Source organism: Silene latifolia, chromosome 3 (assembly GCF_048544455.1).
Source record: "Silene latifolia isolate original U9 population chromosome 3, ASM4854445v1, whole genome shotgun sequence".
NCBI classification, from domain to species: Eukaryota; Viridiplantae; Streptophyta; class Magnoliopsida; order Caryophyllales; family Caryophyllaceae; genus Silene; species Silene latifolia.
Genome location: NC_133528.1, coordinates 24,062,889 through 24,075,149, shown reverse-complemented (window position 1 = coordinate 24,075,149; position 12,261 = coordinate 24,062,889). Strand labels below are relative to the sequence as shown.

General features: G+C 42.2%; 1 non-coding gene across 1 annotated transcript; it reads right to left on the bottom strand.

The window, feature by feature from the left end:
* Nucleotides 1–1,232: 1,232 nt before the first annotated feature.
* On the bottom strand, nucleotides 1,233–1,339 carry LOC141650278 (small nucleolar RNA R71). Its single transcript, XR_012546320.1, has one exon. It is a non-coding gene; the product is annotated as a small nucleolar RNA R71 (small nucleolar RNA).
* Nucleotides 1,340–12,261: the final 10,922 nt, after the last annotated feature.

Below are 12,261 nucleotides of genomic sequence, written 5' to 3'. Positions count from 1 at the left end.
AATGTTTAGGAATTGACCGACCCAATAAAGATCGAAAGATAGGGAAGGGAGATAGCCTACCTAATTAAGACGACTAGATTAATGAGATCGAAAGATAAGTTAATTTAGACCTTTTAGTCACTTTTCAGGACGAAAGTTAGTTAGTGATATTAGGGACCTGTAGCAAGATCGAAAGATGCTACCTGTTAAGAATGGACCGAGAGGACTTCTTATTTTCCCGTCTCACGTGTTTGTTTTAGACCTACCTAGTATTCTGCCGCCGAAACTATAGTGAACCGACTATCTTAGAACCCTTTTAATATTTGATTTCATCTTTTAGTTTAGTTTACTTTTCATTTGTTGCCATTAGTTATAGAACAAATCAAATCAAACCTCCACATTTGTTACTTTGGACTTAAATTAGACGACTAATAATTGCATCGCCTCCCTGTGGTTCGACCCTGTTACCACTAGCTTCTGTTAGTTTTAATAGGTATTATAAATATTATTTTTGGTGCACACAACGACGGGCATCAAATTTTGGCGCCGTTGCCGGGGAGGCAATTGTTTAAAATTTTTAGTTGTCTCTATTTTTAGTCTTTCTCTTAGTTTAAGGGACATCTGTTCCTTAAACTAATCTGATATTCTACTTGTAGTTTCTTCTTATGCGTAGGTCACAGGGTGGTGAATTACTACCGTTCAATCCTGAGATTGAGAAGACTTTGCGTGAGTTGAGACGATCATCTAGGGTATTGCCGACAGAGGAAGAGCTGAGTACTCTGTCTAGTTACTACAAGAACGAGCTGTTTGAGGAGGATCCACCTTCATCTCCTATTTCTACTTCATCAGCTGAGACCGTCACATCTCCAGACATGGCTGAAGAAGCAAGTATAGCCAGTCACTCTGAGCCGACCGCTGAGAACCTCTATAAGGGATTCGCATTACCAGGGACGGATAGAAAATTCGAGCCGAAACCGTCTTACATCAACTTGGTTGAGAGGAACCAATTTGGGGGAGCTGCAAATGAAGATGCAGCGAAACATATGGAGACATTTATTGACTACTGCTGTTCCATACCCCCACCAACTGGTGTGACCCAAGACCAGGTGAAAGAAACTATGTTCATATTCTCTCTTTGTGATGCTGCAAGGGAGTGGTACCGAGACCTGGATCGAGCTGCTAATGGGATCACGGACTGGAATTCGCTGGCCTTAGCATTCTACAAGAAATATTTCTCTGCCTCGAAGACCAATGCCATTAGAGCTCAGATCACGAGCTTTAAACAGGGTCTTGATGAGAATTTTCATGAGGCATGGGTCCGTTTCAAGAAGTTGGTGCGAACTATTCCGCACCATGAGTTTGAGAAATGGAGTCTATGCAATCAATTTTATAATGGGCTTTATGACGATCAGAGGGCTATCCTGGATGCGGCAGCTAATGGCAGATTCCAGGAGAATGTTGGAGAGACTAAGGGGTGGAAAATTATTGATGATTTGGCCACCCATAAAGCCGAGTATGGAAATTCCAGGGGAAATCAAAGAAGAAGTGATGAATCCCCTTCTGTAGCTGCATTAGAGGCTCTTACGGCGAGATTTGATAAGTACGAGTTGGGAGGAGATTCAAAAGGAGGGATATACCATGTGAATGCTGTTTCAGACGGTCCTTTCGTCTACAAGAGATGCGGAGGAGAAGGTCATGTTTCAGACAACTGCAGCATTTCCTATGAGTCTTGTGCTGCTTTTCAACATTATAGGCAGACAAACACTTATTTTGAGCCAAATGTCCATCCAAATTTGAGGTGGAGTAGCCAAAATGTCCTAAATCCGACTCCACCTCCACAAAGAAGCGAAGCAGCGAATATGTGCCCCCTCATAAGCAGCAGCAACCGTACCAAAAGCCTCCATATGTTCCCCAGCAGCAGCAGCAGTCCCAAGGTTCCGAATTTGCCGAGTTGAAAAATTTGTTGTTGAAAGAGTCTCAAGCTAGAGAGGCCGGGATGAAGATGTTAGAGAGCCAAATCGCTCAATTGGCTAGCAAGAGTGCAACTCGAGCTCTGGGGCATTTACCGTCGCAGACGGATCAAAATGAGACCCTTAATGCTATCACTTTGAGGAGTGGGTCTACCCTTGATGGGCCCGCTATGGTCAAGGAAGCTACTGAAAAAGATGAGGCGGAACCAAGCAAGAAGACGGCAGTGACGAACAATGGCAAGAAAAAGACGTCTACCAGGTATATCAGTCGATCGACTAACATACCCAGTCGATCGACCAGTCCGCGAAGTGAAACAGCTTCTGTCCCTGTAGAAGTCAGTCGATCGACTGACATGCATGGTCGATCGACTGACAACGCTGCTGATGGTGAGTCTTTTCGTCCTCCAATGCCAAATAACTTGATGGACCACTTGTTTCGTGGTACGACTACTCCGAAAATATTGAGGCAAGACCCAAATGCTGATGGGTCAGCCCCGGTCCCAAAGTATGACCCAACGACGGTTAATGGTTCATTTTTGAGACGGTCTGAAGAAGGGTCAAGCTACAACAAAGAGAAGATAGTGGATTTTCAGCCTAAATCCACCGATGCCGGCATGAGAGACCTAGAGGAGAGGGCTAAGTTGCTTCTTTCAGCCCCTTATCCAGAGAGATTGGTGCCGACAAAGGAACATATATCGTTTAACAAATTTGAAAATGTTATTCGTAGCTTAAACGTACAAGTTCCTTTTCTTGAATTGGTTAATCAAGTGCCTGCTTACATGAAATTTATGAAGCAACTTTTATCTAAAAAGAAGTCACTTGAAACTGTGCAATCTGTCGCATTAACTTAGGAGTCATGTTCTTATTTGACCCACACTGCACCTCATAAGCTAGAAGACCCAGGAAGCTTTTCAGTCCCATGTAGTATTGGCACCTTTTCTATTGAGAAGGCCTTGTGTGACCTAGGAGCCAGTATTAGTGTCATGCCTTTGAATCTTGCTAGGAAGTTGAAATTGACTAGGTTTGCAGTTACCAACATGACAGTACAGATGGCTGATCGTTCAGCGGTCCAGCCTATAGGAGTCTTAGAGGACATTCTTATGCAAATAGGAAAGTTCTTTTTCCCTGTTGACTTCGTTGTACTAGATATGCCCTAGGATGCCCACATTACTATCATATTGGGTAGACCATTTCTGCACACTGCTGGTGCAGTTATAGATGTTGGTTCAGGGACTCTGACCTTCAAAGTAGGGAAGCATTCCATTGTCTTTGCCCAGACAGCTAAGAAGAAAAACTCCATGTGGCCAGTCACTTGTAATACAGTTTCTGAAAAGAAATCCTATTTTGTGCTTTCTGATATGCCTGTCTCTATGCCTGTTTCTGCTATAACACCTCCGCCCCAGATTGGGAGCAAATTGGAAGAAGATTCTTCTGTTTTGGATATTGCAGGAGCTGGTTTGGGGAAGGAAGAGCCGCATGTTGCTCCAGCTGTGAAGGAGCCAATCATTCAAAGAGGCGGTTTAGGATGTCTTAGCTATGGCACTGATGAAGAGCCTGATGAGGAGCCAGTCAAAGTGAGAGAGTCCGATTTGGATTCTGACGAGCCAGACGAGGTCATTGCTTGGGAAGATGTTGAAGCTGTTGATCCGTTGAGTTCTGCGGATGTTGGAGTTGAGAAGAGTGCAGCTGAAGCGATGAGCACTGTAGAGGCTACCTCTTGTAGCCAGAAGCCGAGCAAGTGGGCCATTCCGTGGCCATTCTTGATCAACTATTAGTTGATTAAGACTTTTTCAAAAACCATTATTTTATTGCTTTATGACTTTTTACTGCTTTTGTGTGCGCGAGACTTCGCATTTTAATAAATTTGCTTAGGATTTTAAATACTTTAGACTATTGCTTTGGGTTTTGAGCAATTTTGGGCGCGTTATTATGTGTATTTGCAGGTTTATGGACCATATTAGCTCGAGTTACTGAGCTAATCGAAGAAAATCAGAACTTACAGCAGGTTTTTCAGTCGATCGACTGCCTACTATGATCGATCGACTGAGCTGCGACTTTCAGAAGCTTCTGTTCATGTTCATCCTGGTCAATCGACTGGGTGATGTGGTCGATCGACCACCCTGCGCTGCTGTACTTGTTTTCGATCATTCCCCTGCTGTGTTTGGTCGATTTGCGGAGTTGAGGGAGTCTTTTCTCCACTTTATTCTCCGACTCATTTCTGTTTTCTTCCATTTCTTTATTTTACACATAATTTTGCGTTTAATTAAATCTTTTCTCGGATTTACGCGTGGTATTTTCTGTCTTTTCAGGTACGTATGGTAGCACTGGTGGCTACTGAAACCTCCTAGCTCACGCTGGTTTGGGGAGGTTTCCTTTTGTTGCGCTTAAAGTCTTGTGAGTTTCCGAGCTTCATTTCATGTCTTATTTAGTTAATTTAACGCAAATTCCTGTTTTCCTTTTATTTCATTACATGATTCTGCACAATGGGGACATTGCGTGATTTGGTTTGGGGAAGGGTTTTGCATTGCATTTCATTTGCTTGCATTCACGTTTACATTATTGTTTTGCATTATTGTTTATTTTCTCTTATATATACAAAAAAAATCAAAAAAAAAAAATATTCAAAAATTCAAAAATTCAAATAATGCACGTTTATTTTAGCATTTAGGTCGAGTCGGAACTGTAGTATTTCAATGATGACATTGCATTTTCAGCTGTTTTATGCCTAAGCCTTGCCAATTGACATGTTATTAGTAGAATCATTTGCATAGTCTACGATTTTTCTTGCTGAACTTGAAACTTGACTTAGATTTTTGGCAAACTACATCATATTCTGAGATTTAGAGCCTATAACTGGTGTCATTTATGACCGGTTTATCTAGGATGTGAGTAGTTACTCCTTATGAGACATGTTATATAAATATGCGTAAATATGAACTTTATCTGCTTAATACCTGTATGCATTCGGGTTCGTGGTTAGTTGACACATGTGGAAGAGGTCACCCCTTTATTCATTTTGCCCATAAGCTCCACACTGCCAGAAATAGCCTTTTTGTCCCGTTAACTACATCCTACACTCAGCCTGCCCTTGTCAAGCTAGTAGTTTATGTTCTTGGGATTGTTACTCTGTTTTTGGTAGCTAATGCTCATTTTGAGATGATGTTGGTAAGATGAAAAAGGAAGGAAAGAAAGAGAGAAAAATAGAATTGAAAAAAAAGAGAAAACAAAAAGAAAGAAAAAGGAGGAAAAACAAGTTCGATCTATGGTCGATCGACTGGCCATCTTGGTCGATCGACTGAAGCCCGAGAAAAGAGAAAATAAAATCACGTGTTGCAATCGTTATGAGTTGGTGATTTTATATTCCCATGCTTTATTATCATCATTTGGGGAATTACAATTATATCGGATATTGTGAGTCTTGTGCTTGCTATTAGCACCGTTTCGATTAAAACTTTGAGCAAGAAGTTGGATGTTGTTATAATTTGGTTCCCTTAGTTATTAGCTTGGCTTTTAACTCTGTTTTTATCCAAATTTATTTTAGCCTCTTCTTACCTACACCTCACATATCCATATTTACCTCGGCATGTGTCATGGTCATTTGATTGGTTGGAATGCATATGTACGGTTGTAGAGAGTATTTTCATATTAGATTGCAGGCATGTTTTTATAAGTCGTAGTTAGGTGAGAGTCTTTACAATATTACTTCTTTCTATCTTTTACATATACTCACCCGTATTCATTGAGTGATAGGAGAAACCCGTGAGAGTCCATCATGATAAGTCTCTTCAGTTGACGGTTCAGCAGTTTTTAATGACTTCATAACTCGTTTGCATGATTCATATTGCTAATTGATTGTTAGTTGTTGCATTAAATTGGTTTAGGCTATTCGGTTTGCATTTCGCTCTGAGATTGGACTCATTCCATTAGGTTTTAGGATTGAGTCTAGTTCTTGCTTGGGGACAAGCAAGGGTTTGGTTTGGGGAAGTTTGATGCGTGTCATTTATATGATGTTTTACACCTCATTTTACACGCATTTCAGAGCTCATTTACGTAGTTTATGCTACAATTTTCCCCATTTCCGTCTACTTTCGTGTTTTTGTACATTATTGCAGAAATGTGAAGAATCCAGCGGAAATCAAGCTAAATCCGTCCTCGAGTACTTTGCATTGCATTTGACGTGAAGTATTTACTCAAGAAACGAACTTGGTGCGCATATCGAGGCCCGAAAGACTAATTCACGAAGTTTCTGAAGCCAAGTACCAGCTACTCCAGTCGATCGACTGACCTCCATGGTCGATCGACCAAAGCACGACATACAGAAGCTTCTGTTCAGCGCAGTCCAGTCGATCGACCAGTCACAGTGGTCGATCGACCAAGTCGTTATTTTGACGTGAATTAATAGAACGAGGATTAGGAAGCCCATTGTGTTTTAGGTTTTGAGAATAAAGTTACGTGATATTTCTATATAACGTAACCCGCTCATTCAGATACAATCATCCAGTTTTTATAAAATCTTTTATCATCACAATTAGGGTTCTTGAGATTATTGTTCTTTTATTAATAAAGTTTCTATTTGCATTCAGTTTTGATCTTTCCTTTACAATTCCTCTATACGGTATTTCACTGTTCTTATATTCAGTTTACTGCTTTATTTCGTTAGTAGTATAGAATTGCTAGAATAGTTTCCCAAAAGCCAATTTATCGTCTCATGTTATTTGCTTGTTTAGTTAATTTAATCATGAATTCAGTATCTTTATTTGTTAATCTTGTTGTTATTTTTATCGTAAGCATGAGTAGCTAAACCCCATGTGCTAGGATGTAGGGAATCTGTAGTGTAGGCGGCATCAGAATAGTAGACCTGGAATCGCGCCACGGTCGAGCGACCGCACATCTTGTTCGATCGACTGGCCACGTGAGCTTTACCTTCGTTTTAATTAATTTAATTGCTATGTTTGACGAATCGAGTGCACGCGACTAGTTGAATGTTTAGGAATTGACCGACCCAATAAAGATCGAAAGATAGGGAATTGAGATAGCCTACCTAATTAAGACGACTAGATTAATGAGATCGAAAGATAAGTTAATTTAGACCTTTTAGTCACTTTTCAGGACGAAAGTTAGTATTAGTGATATTAGGGACCTGTAGCAAGATCGAAAGATGCTACCTGTTAAGAATGGACCGAGAGGACTTCTTATTTTCCCATCTCACGTGTTTGTTTTAGACCTACCTAGTATTCTGCTGCCAAAACTATAGTGAACCGACTATCTTAGCACCCTTTTAATATTTGATTTCATCTTTTAGTTTAGTTTACTTTTCATTTGTTGCCATTAGTTATAGAACAAATCAAATCAAACCCCCACATTTGTTACTTTGGACTTAAATTAGACGACTAATAATTGCATCGCCTCCCTGTGGTTCGACCCTGTTACCACTAGCTTCTGTTAGTTTTAATAGGTATTATAAATATTATTTTTGGTGCACACAACGACGGGCATCAATAATAATAAATACTACGACTAAGACTACTCTTCCATCTTTCCTTTGCCTTTGTCATTTTTGTCATACTTTTTATCGCGACCACGAGCCGGGCGCTCTTGTGCTATCTCTGACCTAATCACTAAAGGTCTCTCTCGCGGTCTCGCCTTACCATTTCGGTCCACCACCATCTCTGCGGCAGGAGCGGTCTTCAGTTTCTTCTTCGGATGAACGACTCGGAATCCGGCCTCCTCCTCCTCCTCAGTCAAGTATTTATGATTCTCCTTTGCTACTTCGCGAATCTTGTAGTCAACAGGCTCGTGCTTCTTCAATTTCTCGCGCTCTTCAGGAGTAGCAGCCTTCCTCCATTGCATATATGAATCAAATACCCACAAGGAGCCAACAGGAGAAAGTATAAACCACATGTTCCATTGAGCACACTTGAGGGCCCACTCTCGACGAATCTCTGTCGTATGTGCCAATGCAGTTTGAGGAATAGTGTCAAGCTTAGGGATATTCTACTTAAGGCCAACTTGCCTCATCAATCTCTCCGGGAAGATAAAAACGATAAATGTCAAGCCAGGAATGCGAACTGACCGAGTCGGGTCTAAAGATGAAACTCCGGTGACTGACCTGAGATGCCACCATGGCACGATCCATCGGATCAAGGGGCCTCCTTCATTCTTTAACTTGTTCTCCCAATAGTTACAAACCTGAGCAAAGTCCACCATGTAGAGCCTGGTGTAATACTACGGTTTTATGAGTCTCTGGGTACTCTATCGAGTAAGGGTGTGTTGCGTTTTTAAATAGTTTCTGACCTGTTGGATACTCGATCGAGTAATGTTGATACTCGATCGAGTAAGGGGGCACTCGATCGAGTACCTCAGCTACTCGATCGAGTAGCCGGTTTACGGGGGATGATTTGTCGGATTTTGTTAATAATGCGATTAAGTATATAATTACTTCCGTCACTTTTCTTTAAACACTTTTAAAACCTAATTGCTTTCAAAAAGAGAAATCAAACTACGTTCTTCGCATCAATCACATTGTTGGCAAATCCCGGAGCTTGGAAGGTCGGATTTTACCTTTCTTTATACCTTTGTGATCCTTGCGTCGAGGGTAAGATCTACGTACCGTTTTTATAGCATTTCGTTAAAGTTGGTTAAACCCTAATATTGGGATTTGGGGGTTTTGTTGTATTTTGTGATTGGTAGTGATTATATGTTTGTATGTTAGAAGGAGGATTCGTAGAGGAAGCTTTTTGATATCAGTTGTGAGACCGTCTGATTGTGTTGCTTTCCAGGTAGGGTTTCCCTACTCAGTATTAGTCCCATAATGCATTGTTGGTGTTGTGTGATTATTGATTATTATCGTATTCGTATTGAGACGGTTGTTGATTGATTGCTGTTTGATGGTTGTGATTGTTTGTCTCTGGTTCTCGAGATGCGTTCTCGGCTGAGTGGAGTTACTTGCGGGAGTGGCTTCACGCCCTAGTTTCGCCCTCCGTGGAACCCGCCACGGGAGGGGATGTGCACATTAATGGGACAGGGTTATCGCTCGGTATGATGAGCGGGGATTTGGTGGGTACGGCTGCGGTCCCCTCATCGCGCGGTGGTCCAAAGGTGGACGATCGGAGACGGAGATTGATTGGAGTGGGTGTGATTGTGTGTGACCGCTTTTTGAGCCGTGTTGTTTTTCTTGTCTTGTTGGTTATATAAATTGTGTGATTAGTACTGACCCCGTTTAATGTTTTAAAAATTGTGGTGATCCATTCGGGTATAGTGAGCAGTTATTGAGCAGGTATGAGTCGAGTACATGGGATAGCTGGGATGTGCCACCGTCTGATGATAGAAGTCTTCCGCTGTAGCTTTAGTAGTTTAATAAACATTTCAGTTAGTTGTTAGACAGTTGTTTTGAGAAACTTGTATTTGTATTTTGGTATTTGGTTTCGGATTGTAACCTTTCACTAAAGTATTACTATTTACATGTTGTTTCGTTATTGTCTGATGATTATCATTGCCTCGGGTAACCGAGATGGTAGCATCCTTATACCTTAGTGGTCCTGGTAAGGCACTTGGAGTATAGGGGTGTTACAAAATGGTATAAGAGCGACGATCCTGAAACCTATAACCAATGAATCTAATGAACATAGGGAGTCAATTAAAATGAACCCGGGGTAAAGGTTGTAGGAGCTAATGCAAAGGCTTGGGAGAAGTCCTAAAGTCGCGAAATCGCCCTACAATTTTGGACCGGTCACATGGGGGGTATATGTCAAGGTCGTATGTGATGTTTGTTAGCTCGTATGTGAATGTGATGATGTATGTTGTAATTGTTGGATGTTTGGAGTAGAAGGTCGAGTTTGTGAATGAAAGGTTGGTGAAACATATATAACTGTTGTTTGAACAAGAAGCATGTTGGATGTTTACTATGTGGCGTTTGTTAACATGATATAATTGTTTTGTTGATCGTATGAAGAGTTGGTAGGATTGCATGCTTAACAATATTATAATGTTGAGCTTATAAAGTTGCATAGAATATATTGGGATATGTGAGATAACATGCGGGTAGTATATACGAGTCAGCGTGACTCGATCGAGTAAGAGGGTACTCGATCGAGTAGGTGAGATACTCGATCGAGTGGGTCTGACTCGATCGAGTGGGTATTTGACGTTTTTACAACCAGAATCGTGTTTTTGGGTACTCGATCGAGTACATAGGGCACTCGATCGAGTAGGGGGTCACTCGATGGGCTACTCGGTCGAGTATGTTAGAGATCAGAAGGTCTGTTTGGGATCTGATGTCGAGGCACTCGATCGAGTATGTTGGGCACTCGATTGAGTAGCCTCTACTCTATCGAGTAGGTTTAGGAACTCGATCGAGTGTGTTCTGGGCAGTCCGATTTCGTGTTTTGAGGTTTTAGTGCGTATGTTTATATCTACCCTTTCTTATATAGTTTCAAGATACCGCCCAAGAGAAACGCATTGTATGCGAGAGCTGAGACCATGAACATAGATGATATCGTTAAGATGTTAGAGCATCAGGATGCTCTTACATAGGCCTTAAAGAAAGTGGGAAAGGACAAGGAGGTTGATCACTTTAAGATCAGCCTTTATATAGCGAGGTTTAACGCAAAAGAGTACAAGGGAACCAGACCTTCTTGACAACTGGTATCGTGAGATGGAGAACATACTAGACCTGGTTCACTGTCCTGATGAGATGAGAGTAGAACAAGTTGCGTTCAACCTGAGGGAAGCAGCTGGCGAGTGGTGGGATAAGGTGAAGGTGAATGCTAGGGAGATGTATGCGAACCAGGGCTTACCTGCTATACCTTGGGAAGAGTTTCGGAGGGCTATGAGGAAAGAGTTTATACCGGAACATGTGAGGAGTAAGCTGAGAGAGGAGTTTGATGGGTTTAAGATGACATCTGATATGTCAGTTGATGAGCACTACAAGCAGTTTAATGAGAAGTCTAGGTATGCTGAGGATATGGGTTTGAGTGAGGAGAACCTGGCGCTGAGGTTTGAGAGGGGGTTGGCCCCTAAGATCATGGATAAGCTACCCGTGGGAGTCCTTACAGATGTTAAAGAAGCTTATGAGAGAGCTGGGAGAGCTGAGAGGTTGGTGGAGATGGCTCAGGAGAGAGTGGGGGAGAAAAGAATGGCTGAGAGTGAGGGTGGTGGCCAATCTAGTCACAAGAAAGGCAACCACAATCAAGCTAGAGGGTTTTCTTTTGGGTCTGGGTTCAGTGCTGGGGATTCCTTTGGGCGTGGCCGTGTGAGTGGTAGTGGTAGTTGGGGGATGACCTGCTATGGCTGTGGCGGTGTAGGCCACAAGAGACATGAGTGCACGAGTATGCCTAGAGCTTTTCAAGGATCGGCTCGGGGGAGCTATTCTCAGGGACCTGCACTGAGCTATGCAAGCAATAGACCGTCTGGGTCATGGTCTAACCGGGGAAGTCATAGCTGTCAGGGTGGAGGTAACCGCAATGGCGGTAATTCTTATCAGAAACCAGCTACGAACAACAACAAGAATCAGGGGTTGGGTGCTAAGCCGACCACATCAGCCAGTACTGTCCAGGGAGGTGGACAGAAGACCGGTGGAAAGCTGTTCATGATGGACAAGAAAGCAGCTGAGGATGATGCACATGTTATCACTGGTACTTTTCTTGTTAACGGTATTCATTCCTTTGTTTTGTTTGATTCGGGGGCATCTCAGTCGTTTGTATCTTCGAGTCATGTTAAACGGTTGGGTTTGAGGGTATATGAGTCCGTAAGTGAGAAAGTTTTTATACCTTCGGGTGAGTCTGTATCATGTGGGAGGTTGTATAGAGATGTGTCTATGATAGTTGGGCAAGTTGATCTACCTGTAGACTTGCTAGAGTTTCCTTTTGACGGTTTTGAGATGATAGGAGGGATGGATTGGTTGGGAAAGTATAAAGCTAAGATAGACTGTCATCAAAAGAAAGTGTCTTTGAGAGGTCCTAAGGGTGTTAGTGTGTCTTATCGTGGGTTTATGGTCAAACCCAAAGTTAAGTTGATTGCAGCTGTCACCTTGAAGTCTTATCTGAGGAAGGGATGCCCTTTGATCTTGTGCCATGTGAGAGATGACCGGATACAGAGTCCGGCAGTTGATTAGATACCAGTGGTGGGAGAGTTTGCAGATGTTTTTCCAGAGGAGATTCCGGGGTTGCCACCGAAGAGGGAGATAGATTTCACAGTTGAGTTGAAACCGGGGACGGGTCCAGTCTCTAAGGCACCGTACCGGATGGGTCCTAAATAGATGGAGGAGCTCTGGAAATAGTTAGATGATCTGATATAGAAGGGATACATTAGACCT